We start from the raw sequence: 14,610 nt of genomic DNA, 5'->3' as shown, positions 1-14,610 counted from the left end.
TGTGATAATTTCCTGGATTCCATTTCTAAACAGAACTGAATGATGACATTTATATGAAAAGCTTCTAAAACTGGTATGACACTCAGAACAGATTGCTTTTTTGTAAGAATACACAAATTCACAGGATATAAAAAAAACTTAAAAATGTTCTCCACTTCCCAGGGGCCCACCCAATGCAGCCGAAAAGGAGTGCGTGGTGCTGGGAGTGGGTGCAGCCTACATGGCCTAAGACAGGGCTCTCACCCTCCTTTCACCCACATCAGAGTCCCTTGACGTTGCCCATCGTCGACAGCCTAAAGCCTTCGACCATCGATGTGACTCGTCTCACATCAGTGTTTTGGGGTTGTGAACTTGTCTAAGACCCCCCATAATTAGACATCCAAATTCAAAACTCACATAGTTGGGATTGAACATAAGACGCCTTCTCTAACTAAACAGAGAAGGGGGAGATGCCAGAAGCCAGGACCCTCGCCCTTACCCTTACCCCCTACCTTTCCCCACCTGCACAATGTCCTCTGAAGCTTGGCAACTGCAAGATCCTGCTTAGCAACTGCAGATAGACTCAAAGCAGAGTACCATGTCTTCTTAAGAATAGCAGGGAGACCATAACTCAAGCAGTGTACCATATCTTCTGAAGAACTGCAGGTAGATCATAATTCAAGGCAGTGTACCATATAGACCGTGACATGTTTCAAGGCACAGGCCAAGAAGATTTTGTACTTTTCCACCACTGGACCCTCTTACCCCCTCCCCTTGTAAAACATGCTATAAAAAAGCATTTCATGTTCAAAAAAAAAAGAAATAAAAAAAAACTTAGAAACAGATTTACAGGTAAATATTTTGATTTATAAAAAAACAACATTCCAATTTCATAGGACAAAATAAAATATTTTAAAATAATTTCTTCTGAAATCACAAATATACACAAAGAAAATTATGTAAAAGAATTGGTTCCTCTAAAATTAACCAAAATCATACACAAAACTTGAACAATAAATCTTTGAAAGTATGCTTGGGCTGCTAAAAAGTCATCTTTTAGAAATCGATAAACCTAGAAGAAAAAATATGTAGCAAATAAAATTCATTAAACTGAGAATATTGTAACAATGAAATACTTTTAGGTTTGTCAGACTTGACAAATACATGCCGGTCATACACCAAATAAAGGCATATCCAAAATATATGATTAATTAAATGATGAATCAGTAACTGAGGACCATTTAATATCATTTAGTAAGTGAAGGCAAGAATATGGAGTTGAAGCAGAGAAATTGGGGGGATGCCCTCCCTTCTCCTCAGCAGCTATTGATCCTATAATCTGGCCACAGGGTAAGTGACTTTCCTTACAGCATTTAGGTGGGAAGGGCTGATTGGTCCTAACACAGTATCATTATCGTATGTTGTGAAGAGTGAGTTGGACTTATGTGCTGAATCATGCAGCACTTGGTCCTCAAAGGTGAACAGCAAGAGCTCTACTCACTGAACCTGTCTCTCAGCCTCTGAAGCAGTTTTCTGAAATGTAGATCACTTTTTCCTCAGGGAAAATTCTCATATTTACGACAAAGGTGCACTCATGTATTTTTACATAAAAAGTCATATCTGAAATGAATGATAACTATTCCAGCACAAGGCCTTCTTTGACACTTTAGAATTTGTATTTTTATTTTATAAAAAAAAATCACCTCTTCATGTAAATTAGACAAATTTCCCAAAGTGATTAAGACCATTTCATAAATAGCTATAAATTCTATCCAAAACCCAAACCCATATTCACTTAAGTAATTTTATATACAAGTATATGAATATATATTATATATGGGAGTGGTACTCATAGGTTTTCTGTTTTTGCGGAGAATTGTATTAAAATTTTGGTGATGGTTTCATTGAATCTATAAACTGCTTTGGCATGATGAGCTCATGGGAAGTCTTCCCATCATTTAGTATCATCACTTTTATTCAGTATCTTAAACTCCTCACTGACTGGTATCCTTCACATACAGTAAGGAGATGATAAAAATGTATTTTATGCTGGCTTAATTCGATCTAGCTATTAAAATTCTGACCAACAGAAATATAATATTGCATACAGGTGAAAAAAGATTTATATGTGATAGTTTTGACGGTGCCTTGCATATGTGTCACATTAGCAATTAAAGGAGATATGATGCTTTCCAGTGAAGAATGTACAGAAGAGGACATTTAAATTACATTTTCAAAAACTTATTAGTGCAAAATAAGAAACAGTATGAGCAATAATGAAATGCAACCCTAGCATAGATTTACTATATCATTTGAAGAACTATTTTCCATAATTTGACAAAAAATATACACTCTAAATAAAAATGGGAAAAACAGCCAAGGATTTCATTAACATTATCTTTTAATAGTACACATATTTTACAAAATGAGAAATTGTGGAAATGGTAAAATTCTGTCGTGACATCATCCAGCTGTACTTCAAATTCTATTCATGCATATTTGTCTGTCTGAATAAGGTGCTAGTGAAAATAGTTACTTTTGAAACTCTTAAAGAGAATGTGCCTTTGTGATTCATACAGAGGACACCTGAATATATTCATTGTAATCAAACAAAAAAAATTAAAGAAAGCAATGTTTCAATGTCACATTCTCTCAAAGTTAAGGAAAAGGACAAGACAAACAAAGGATCTTATAATATTTTGTCCATTTTAGTAGGACAGGTACATACCCACTGATAATGGTGGGAGTCATTGACTGAGAGGTTCACCAAGCCTGACCTTTCTCAAGCAGTATAATTGCAAAACTCAACAATATCAGCAGGTTCCAAAAGATGGAGATATTAGCTTACCTTCACTGGAAAGACTGTACATGGATACTCATGAGGACAGGTAACTTTGACAGTTACCGGACTCTAAGATTCTGACATAACTATATTTCATATCTATTTAACTGTTGATCTATTTGTGTATCTGGCTATTGAGCCATATTTTGTGTATCTATCTACATTAAATAAAATATCTGGAGCTTCCAGTTAACCTAAATAATCCATAGACTTCTGTGATTTCATATTAGGTTCCTTAAAGATAAAGATGGTAACATCTCAATTTGGTCAATTTAGCATTCTACTTTTACATATTAAAACAAGTAAGGAACATTTAATAGCTACTGTGGTTTATAATTTATAATTTAAAGAGTTTATACATTTCAAATGAAGCAAATCCATTTACTTTGAAATTATTAGTTTTTCTGCATGGATTATCTATAAAATTTGCAACCCTAGGAGAGTATCATGAAAGATTTCAAGTGAGTGCAAGAGGTCATATTTTGGACCTTAGAAGTGCACCATTTAAACACAGCAGCATTCCCTGGAGTGTGGTTATGTTTTGACTAGAAGGGAAACATTTTGAAGATAGTAAAAATAATACAGTTTTTGAGAATATCTGAAGAAACTACAGATTCTTCAGTTGCATTTAAAATATTTCATCCATGTATGCCAATAGGGGCATGATTAAAATCAATGGAGTGCGACAAATGTTGTCTCTTTATCCTCTCTCTTAACGTTAATTCAATATCAGATGGATGAGCTAAAGCCAAAGAGTTCAGGAAATAGCCAGGGAGCAAGCTTTATCCAAAGACTAACTGAGAACATGACAAAGATTTTCTAGAAGAAAACCTCATAAAAGACAAAGAATCTGTCAATCTATTTCATCATTGTAATATATAATACCTCCTGGTAGAAAAGCCAATTTTAAGTATCACAGTTCTATTGAGTTTAAAGAGACAAAAAAAATTTCGTTCGTCTTAAAAGACAAGCTTCTGTGTCCTGATTAATGTACTTTTCTTAGATGGTTTAAGCTCCATAAAATTGAAATATATCCTGCTTTTATGTGTCTCCAAGTGACATTTTGTCTGCAGTCTTCATAATAAAAATACACAGTTTGTAAATCAGGACTTTTTAGAATATTAAAAGGCTTATTTTTGAATGATTGTAATGTTTTATATTTGATAAAATGTTTTAAAGTTTTTATATATGAATATTTCTTATACATTATTAAATACATTGCTTCAGGTCAAGTTTACATCTCTTCAAAATTGGCGTTGAGTATATTTATCATAAACAGTAACATGAGAAAGACTTGTGCATAAAAATTCTATGACTCATTAAGCATATTTTCTGATATATCTTCCTGTATATCATTTGACTTCTGTACCCCAGTGTTTATAAGCCCCCTTTGTTCCTTTCATATATACATATTTAAATGCATTATGGATATACGCAAAAGATGCTCCAACATATAACAAGGACATGTGCTTCTCTATGTTCATAGCAGCCTTATTATAATAGCCAGAACCTGGAAACAACCCAGATGTCCCTCAATGAAAGAATGGATACAGAAAACATGGTACATTTAGACAATGGAGTACTACTCGGATATTAAAAATGATGACTTTGTGAATTTTGCAGGCAAGTGGATGGAACTAGAAAATATCATCCTGAGTGAGGTAACCCAGACACAAAAGGACACATATGGTAAGTATTCACTGATAAGTGGACATTAGCCTAAAAATCTCAGAATACCCAGGATACAACTCACAGACTATATGAAGTTTAACAAGTAGGAAGACCAAAGTGTGGATGCTTCAATCCTACTTAAAAGAGGGAACAAAATAATCATGGGAGGCAAAGGAATGGATGGACCTAGCTGGGAGATGGGAGGAGGAGGAAAAAGAAAGGCAGGAAAGGTATGGGAAGAGACAGGAGAGAAGTCCAAAGGGTCAGAGAAATGATGAGAATATATAACAGAATGGGGTTGGGACCTGGGTGTAGCCAGTGGAAAGTTCCAGGTGCCAAGGAAGCAAGAGGTCCCCAGGGCTCAACAGTATTGACATTAACCAAAATGCCTGACAAAGGGGAGATAGAACCTGCAAAGATCGCCTCCAGTAGATAGGCATGTCCCCAGTTTAGGAATGGGACCACCTACCTGTAGTGGAATTATTTAGAAAGTCTGCAGCATGATCTGGCTACTTGGCCCATCTGCCATGTTCCCACTGTTCCCACTCTGTCTGAAGCTCCGGCTAGCTGGAAGCACAGGCCTTGGCACCCATGACACACCAGCATCTCAGATGGTCCTGTCAATTGACCACACTGTCCCCACAAAGCTCAGCTGAGCCCCAGAATATAACTGCCATACTAGTTGTCCTTGGTAGAATGACGACTCTTAAAGATTATCCAATAGATTTATGTACTTGGAAATGCTCAGCTAACAAGATGACCACACAATTAGAATTGTTACCCAATATTCAACCTTTAGATATAAATTGTTAACCAGGACTGCTTTTGACCCATCCATCTTCCTCCATGGTTGCTAGTCTTTGTAACGGGTCCACGGGTCAGGGCGTAGCAAGAGAGAGAGTGGAGACGGAGACGGGAAGAATGGAGACAAGACAGGAAGTCTGGTCTATTCTCTTCTCAAGTCCCTCCTTAAGTCTCTCCTCAAGTCTCGCCTCAAGTCTCGCCTTTATTGAAAGGAAATCATGGGTATATATAAGCACAAGCAGGGGAATACAGCTGAAGAAACTTTACCACATGCACCCTGCAACTGGGGGCAATAAACAACAAAACAAGATATGTAAGAAAAGCAAAATAATTATCAGTGTGCTCAGCTGTTGTAGGCTGTTGAAAACAAGTCTCTTGTCAGGGTATATGGCTCGAGATGGCTGCAAAGATGATAGCCACTTTCTGCTCAGAGTCGGCTCCCAACAGTCTCTTCTATCTTCCTCTTCTCTCCTCCCCTTCCTCTTTTCTTCTCCCAGCTCCATCTTCTCTTCTACTCCCCAATCACTGAGTTCCACTGCAAATACAATGTAGCAGGGGCAGGAAATTATCCTGCTACACCTACCCATCTCAAAATTTTTAAGCCAGAATTGTTCCTGTCCAAAGGAAACACAGGGACAAAAAAATGGAGCAGAGACTGAAGAAAGGCCATCCAGAGATCCATCCCATCTGCAGAAACCAAACTCCAACACTATTTCTGATGCCAACCAGTGGTCCAAGATAGACTCTTCGTATAGCTATCTCCTGAGAGGCTCTGCCACCTGTCTAATATATATGCAGATACTCACAGCCAACCATTGAACTGAGCCTAGGGACCTCAATGTAACAGTTAGGGGAAGGACTCAATGACCTGAAGGAGATTGCAACTGCATAGGAAGAACAACAATATCAACTAACTGGATCCCCCAGAGCTTCCAGTGACTAAACCACCAACCAGAAAGTATGCATGAATGGGTTCATGGCTCCGGCTACAAGTAGCACCAATGGGACAGGAGGTCCCTGATCCTGTGGAAGCTTGATGCCTCAGAGTAGGGAGACGCTAGAGAGGTGAGGCAAGAGTGAATGGGTGGTGGAAGGAAAACCTTCTTAGAGGCAAAGGGGTTGGGGGATAGGATGTAAGGTTTGTAGAGAGGAAACTGGGAAGGAGGACAACATTTGAAATATAAACAAATAAAATAAACAATAAAAACAAAATGTAATCCCAGCACTCTTCAACATAGCATGTTTAAAAGAGACTAAGAACCACAATAGAAGGATAATTAAAGATCACATATCTTATGCCTTTTCTCTTTGATTTGCTTTCAATATTTTGCTGATTTGTAGCTTATGATTATGATGGTTGCCTTGAGTTTTGCTGAAATCACAGACTCTTCAATTGGCCTGTGTGCAGAGTTGTGCATGTCTGCACAAGAGACATCATGAAATGTTGTTATGTCATGGAACACAGCTAACAAGGTGTGGGTTTCCATGGGTGTTGACAGTTTCTAGATGTGAGGCTTGTTTGTATAATTTTTTTTTATTTTGTATTCCTCTTTTGGGAAATATTCTCCTGTCAAGATTATCAGGGAAGATTCACCCTATTAAGGTTAATGACTCCATGATAATTAGAAACTGCATTAATCTGGGTGTTGAGGGTATGTTCTTGTTCCTGAGCAAGGTGGTAAATGCTTAGACCTTCAGAACAATCCTTAAGGCTGTGGGAACAAGCCCTGAAAACTGGAATTCAAGAGCATAGATGTTTCAACTATGCAAAATATAAGAATGCAATATGAATTATACGAAGGATTTCATGGACCTAAAAGAACAAAGGCAGCTATACATTAATGAATAAATGTCATAAAGATATAAGGGAGAAGATAAGAGATTTATGGAGTGGTGATTTCAGGGCAGGATCCCACCCAGCTAAGCTCATTGTTGATATTTCTAAAGGCAGGTATATCCTGAATTCAAGGTCAGCCTGGGATACAGCATGTTTATATCCAGGAGTGTTAGGATCTCAATGCAAGATCCCACCCAGATAAACTTATTGTTTATACTTACAAAGTCACACAGATCTGTAAGTTCAGTTGCTAGTTTACAAATGTACTTACTATCTTTTCTAACAATCAAGGGACTGAGATCATAAAATGCTGATTCATGGGATAATCAAAAGGGAACCTGGGGTGGATGATTAATTTGATATGTAAATAAAAGACTGGGCTCTGGACTGTAAGAGCTGAGCTATCTAGATCTTTCTAGAGAGTAGTCTCAAGCAGAAGACAGGACTGTTAACTTAAACCCTCAAACTGACTTTGAGTCCTTCTTTATGCCACTCCCAAACATCACTTCCTCAGAAAACTCCTCACCAATCTAAGGCTTGTACTCAGTACCTTTGGATTGTTAGAGGGTGATAAAATAGGGCATAAGCTTCACATTTCTGCATTTATACTACATGTATATCCTATAATATTGCCATTGGGTCAGATTATTTTTGTACACAGACAGACTAGACATTCAGAAAGTGATAGTAGGAGATTGACATGTGTGGTATAGGCATCATGAGCCACAGATTGTGAACACCCACATTTTACACCTTCAGATCACTGTCTACAAGGCTCTACTCACCAGCACGTTCCTAACATAAACTTGAGTTTAACCCATACAAAGACAAATGGAACTTAAATTAGTTATGAGTTAGGATCCTCAACTTGGACACTAGCCACCATCTTGCTTTGTTGACTCTATGAACATGTGACTTTCATTCTAATATCTCACTCTCAATTCCTCGGGCTCCTTTCTCAATAGCCAATGCATATGGACTTTGATCCAGTGAAAAATAATGATGTTTCTGGAAAAAAAAAGATTAGCCATCAGTAAAAGTAAATTTAATATTGTGTCTTTTGACCATTAGAGTGACATAGATCATATGTAGCATATTAAATAAGATGTTTCTATGATGTATGTAGCATTATTTTGTAAATGTAAAATATAAGTCTGAATATTTTATGACTATTTACCGAATAAGAGTTTCCCAAAATTGATCAAAAAAGGATACACTTCATTAATGGTTTAATCATCTCTTTTACATAAACAATAAAAATAAAACAGTAGTACCTGGTACCTCCAAAATGAATGTTTGAAATAGAAAATCAGAGTAAGTGTGTTAGGCTTATATTTTATTTCAAAGAGTTTGAAAGGTTTCTAATGGGCTTTTCCCCTAATATGGGATGACTTTTCCCACCAAAATCGATCTTATTAGAAAAAAATGTGTTCAAAGGTTCTCTATTCAAGAAATGATACATGCAAGTATAAGAAAATATTAAATACTCATAGTTGATTAGTGAACTGTGTATATTAAGAAAAGTAAACATAGAATGTCACAAGGATGTGATCATTCTTTACCTACAAAATGTGAAGCATGAGACATTAGTCACCAAAGTCTTTCTGGCATAGACAGCACAAATGGCCAATGACATATCAGCATCCAGTATTGTTTCTGATATCAGCGAAGTGATGATAAATGGTGTACTTGCTATGAACTTGCTTCTTCTTCTTCTTCTTCTTCTTCTTCTTCTTCTTCTTCTTCTTCTTCTTCTTCTCTTCCTCTTCCTCCTCCTCCTCTTCTTCTTCCTCCTCCTCCTTCTTCTCCTCCTCCTCTTTCTCCTCCTCCTCTTTCTTCTTCTTCTTCTTCTTCTTCTTCTTCTTCTTCTTCTTCTTCTTCTTCTTCTTCTTCTCCTTCTCCTCCTCCTCCTCCTCCTCCTCCTCCTCCTCCTCCTTCTCCTTCTTCTTCTTCTTCATGCAAGTCAGTGTTCAGATGCTGTTTTGAAAACCATCTTTTCTCAAGAACCATAGGTTTGTGTTCTCTACCCCTATCTATTTTGTTCGCATAGTCATAGTGCATCAATTGGTCTTTCAGGTGAACAAAATAAGTCACTTTAGAAAAGTGCCACTTAACTATGTGTGATTATTATTCATCAAACTAAAATTATATTTCTTTACACAAAATTTCATCTTTCCAAAGTTTCAGAGTTTTTATTTCATTTTTACGATTTCTCCTATATTTAGTTTTTTTTTCTAATTTAATTATTTACTTGGGCTTTTTTGTTTGTTTGTTTGTTAATGTTTGGTTGGTTGGTTGGTTGGTTGGTTGGTTATTTCGTTGGTTCTTTAGTTGGTTGGTCACTTGGTTGGTTAGTTAAATGATTTTGAAGGTACTGTCTCCTTATTTATCACATGTTGGGTTGGAATTAAATATGTGTTTCAGGAAGGCTCTGAACTAGGCATTTTCATGCTTTAGACTCCTATGTGTCACCATAACTGGCAGTATTTTTGTTTGATATTTATTTTTGTTTTTATCACTTTAGGATCTTAACATAAAGTAGCTGAGCTTGATGATTCATACCTATAATGCCTACTAGCAATACTGGATATGGAGTTAAAGACCTACCTGGAGTCTAGAACAGGTTGTGGCCAGCTTGCACAATTCAGTGAGACCTTGTTTCAAATACAAAGGTAAAAAGAGGAATTCCTATATATATAGTTCCATGATAAAGCACATCAAACATGTATAACTCCTATAATTTAATTCCTGGCACACAAAGGTCAAAATTTGCGTTTTTCACAACTGTCACTTATTTAACTCTACCATCTAAAAAATGTTAGTACAACAGACTGGATGGTTTAAACAATAATAGTTTAGTTTCCTGTAGCTCAGGAGTCCAGAAGTCCATTGCCAAGCCCATTTCTTCTAAGGTTTCTCAGTTTGATTTACAGACCTTTGTGCTTATGCTGTGTTGTCAACTGGCCCTTCCTATGTGTATGCCCAGTCCTGACCTATACCTTTTCCCATTTTCTTTTAGTATAAAGATGCCAATCAGATTGGTTTAGGGCTTAGCTTAACACTGAAAACTTACTTATGAGTTTTAAACTAATAACATCATAAAGAGCCTAGTATTGTCACAGTCAGTCCACTATCCTGAGAAAAGGGATACCAACAAAATCTTCTGCAGATATTCACCTGCACAATAACCACTACTCTATGAAGAAAGTAAGCTCTGTATGGAACTGCACTGAAACATGAAATAGCCATATCAAGAATCATAAGATTTAATGCTGTGTTTCATATCACTAAAAAACAAAAGATAACTGTCAACCAACAATGGCATGAAATGACCTACTGCTAAGAATTTTTACTTTATTCTCATTAAGGGGATCCAATTATATGTATATACTCACTCCTATTTTACAAATGACACAAAACTTAATCCTGTTTCCATAAATAAAGCTTTTAATACATACATCATCTTCTGCAGGAATTGCAGATATAATGACTACCTTATATGATTTGTTATTACCTTCATTTCTGGGTATTATTGCTTTCCATTAAATGTGTGCACATGGGCATGTGTGTATGAATGATCCTATTTCTCCAATAAAAATTCTTTCAGACTGGATGTACATTCATGGGTTCTTGTCTAGCACGGAAAGATACTATATCCAATCTCAGTAGTACAAAAAGTATATTTTCTTAAATATTTTTAATATGCCATTGGTTCTTTTCTCCATATGCTGATTTATATGTGTTATATGTTGTGATAAATTACATTTGCATTCAGATTATAGTTTGTATTGATCTTACAACTGTAACAATAAATATATTTACGTGGATATAAATGAATCTTAGTTAACTCCAAGTGTGTATTAACACAAATTCTCCCTCAACTCAATTATGGTGACAGTAACACCAATATCTATGATTGGTTGCTTCCACAGACACTAAGAGTGGCAGCTATGTAGAACTGCCAGCAGGCTATCATCAACATAGAAGTTGTAAATCATGGAGTAGTAGTGCATGCATACAATTTCAGTACTCAAGAGACAAAGTCAAGAGGATCATAAATTCACAGCTACCCTGGGCTGCACAATGGAATCTTTCTTCAGGCAAAGCAAGACATAAATAAGCAGTGAAAGGCTATTGAGTATCAAGGAAATATTGAGCAAGAGAAGGCATGAGAAAAATTATATTTATTTACCTGGAATATAATATTTTAACCACCACACACAGTGCTTTTTAAATGTGTATCATTTATTTAATGTGTACCACAACAATTTTACTATTGGCTGTCCAGAATATAACACTGAGAGGACAAAGGGTCAAAACTTGAAGAATCCAGACTCTAACAGATACCAATTCCATTGGTCTTTCCATTTCCACAGCTAAATGGGAGCATGAAGTGACAGCATCAAGGGATTCCATCTCATTCCTACTGCTGTTTCAGCGGACACTGAGCAAACATTGACTAATTTCTCTTTAGACAAAAATCATCATCCTTTCCACTGAACACAAAATGTTTTGTTATTTAAGATTTGTTGTTTTATGAATTTTACTACAAATTGTTCATGGAACCTAGGCTTATAACAAAAGAACATAGATTGAGCTTCATACTAAAAGAGAAGAAAGAAAAAGCTTTCTGTTGTTTGTTTAATATCACCACAATTTTTATAGTGCTTACTTATATTCATTATTTTCCCTTGCAACACCTCAGGTCAACCTTATGTTAAGTATTCTTCACACATTTGTGCACAGCCTTTGGGTTAGCTTTTTCACACAGCATTTATCTCTTTTACAAATCATTCCTCTTCTACATCAAGAACTTTGCTGCCTCTAAATCTCTGCTAGGCTGCTCCCTCTGCATATATATGTTCCTTAGGTAACCCTGCCTTCAGTCAGGTTGCCTCCCGTCTCCTCAGAAAAACGCTTCCTAACAGCCAGCACAAGAAAATAAGACAGTTATTGTCAATAAAGTTACATTCTTCCAAGATTTTGTGTGTCATTTTCCCATATAAACTCAAAGGAAAAAAATCCATTTTTTTTACTACCTTACTAGCCAGTAGCTTTCTGAGATAACACACATCTTAAGCCTTCCTCAAAGGTGTATTTTTTAATGTTTTGCCAAAATCTAGATATCTGAATATCTAAAATAACATAGGCCATTAGTTTACATTTGCTTTTTAATGCATTCCATTATTGTATATAGAAAATGTAAGATATTATGAAAAAAATGATAAAAGGGAAAATACCAAGTGCTAAGAAATGGTGATAGTATAATTTATTTGATGAAAAGACAAGATTTCTTTAGCAATAATTAGTAAACTTGTTTAGTCAAATTCTTCCCAATGCAGATGTAGAAGGCCCTAATATAATAGTATTTTTAGAGCACTGCAACATAAAACTTTTGAGAGTCTTAATTGTACTCTAATCAAAGATCCCACAGTTGGGCTTAAGGCATAGCTCAATGGAAGAGTACTTGCCAAGCAATCAAGAAGGCTTGAGTATGAACAGACACACACACACACACACACACACACACACACACACACACACACAAGCAAACACATACACACACTGGTAAATATATTGTAAAGGAGTACGTTTAAAAAATTTTCAGGACTTTACCATTTTTGAGTATAATAACACTCAGTGTTTTGTCCTTAAATTCTTGTGATTTCTAAGTCTAGAGTGTATTGTATCAGTAGATGGCTGCAAAAAAATGTGTTTGTTCACTTTACAATACTGAAAACAGATACAGAGGATTTTGGAAAATTACCCAATGCATTTATTTCTCTACCCCAAAAAGATGATTGATTGATTAATAATCCTTCACTGTCTTCTGAAATTTTCTCCATAGTTAATTTTACATAGTATTGAACAATTTTATTCCATAATATACTTACCATATTTAGTTGGATTTTGAGTTATTTTAGTTGTTGCTGCCAATGACATTTTTGAAGACTGTTCATCAAACCCAAGGCCTTATGCTTATTAACAAAAGCTCTGCTAATGAGTTATTTCTCCAGTCCTCTCCCTAATTTTAAACATCACATATCATATGATTTCACACACATAATAGTAGAGATTCTTCTTAGGCAAACATACCTTTCTTCAAAGTTTTTTGTATTGCAATATGGACATCCTTATTCCTTAAACTGTAGATGAAAGGATTCAGCATTGGACCCACAACGGTATAAAAGATGGTAGATATCTTATCATCATCCACAGATGCACTAGAAGGCTTAAGATACATGAATGCTAAGGATCCAAAGAAAATAGAAACAGCTATCACATGGGAGCCACAGGTACTGAAGGCTTTTGACCTACCTTCTGCAGAATGGATGCTGAGAATATTGGAAAGGATCAAGGCATAAGAAATAAAGATAGTCAGAATGGGCACTGTTACATTAAAACCCACAATAAGGTAAACCACCAACTCATTGACAGAAGTGCTAGTGCAAGAGAGTTTCAGAAGGGGAGGTATATCACACATGTAGTGATTGATGATGTTGTCATCACAGAAGGTCAGTCTCAGCATGCAAATGATGTGTGCCACAGCTCCCACAGACCCCATCACAAGCACACCTATCATCATGAAGTGGCAGACCTGATGAGACATGGTGACCTGGTAAAGCAGGGGCTTACAGATGGCAGCATATCTGTCATAGGCCATTGCTGTCAAAATGTAGCATTCATCAATAACAAAGAAGGCAAAGAAAAAGAGCTGAGTCATGCACTCAGCATGAGAGATGATGTTCTGTTTCACAAAACTCACCAGCATTTTGGGAGTTATGACAGAGGAGTAGCAGAAATCCACAAAGGAAAGATTAAAGAGAAAATAATACATGGGGGTGTGCAGGTGAGGGTTCAAAAGAATCAGAATAATCAAGCCCAGGTTCCCCACCATTGATACCACATAGATTCCCAAGAAGAGGAAGAAGAGAGGCAGTTGGAGCTCTGGCTGCTGTGTCAAGCCCAGCAGGATAAATTCTTTCACCAAAGAGTCATTTCCAAAGCCCATTATTCCTTAAGTCATATCTGTAAGAACAGTAAAAATAGTAGCATTAAAATGAAATCTCAGTCCTTTAAAACTTTCCACATCAACATGAGATTAAGAACCAGAGTAGATGAATAAAATCAATACTGCATTTTTGCGCCTTTCCTGTCTATATCTTATGGGAGTTAGAGTACAGAAACAACCATAAATATATTCAAGCCATTTCTTAAGGGACAATATTCAGGAAAGCAATGACCATTATTGCCTCTGTAGCATCTCAGTAATACTTCCACCTTAATCATCTATGTCCTACTTCAGGCTTGGTGGTAATCTCAAAAGAGAAGAAACAAGGCACATCAAAGACCCACTGTGTTATTCAGAGATAGTTAGGTAGAAAGCAAATCATGCATCCAATTCAATATTTACCTTTGTACATGTGATCTCAGAAGTAACCTTACTGACTCTTCTGTACTCTCACTGAAGAGCAAG

General features: G+C 36.3%; 1 pseudogene; it reads right to left on the bottom strand.

The window, feature by feature from the left end:
- Positions 1–13,215: 13,215 nt before the first annotated feature.
- On the bottom strand, positions 13,216–14,160 carry LOC114611228 (annotated as a pseudogene).
- Positions 14,161–14,610: the final 450 nt, after the last annotated feature.

This window comes from Grammomys surdaster, unplaced genomic scaffold (genome assembly GCF_004785775.1).
Source record: "Grammomys surdaster isolate TR1022 unplaced genomic scaffold, NIH_TR_1.0 126086, whole genome shotgun sequence".
Taxonomy (NCBI): domain Eukaryota; kingdom Metazoa; phylum Chordata; class Mammalia; order Rodentia; family Muridae; genus Grammomys; species Grammomys surdaster.
The sequence above is the reverse complement of the archived record's forward strand: the minus strand, read 5'-3'. Positions and strand labels throughout refer to the sequence as shown.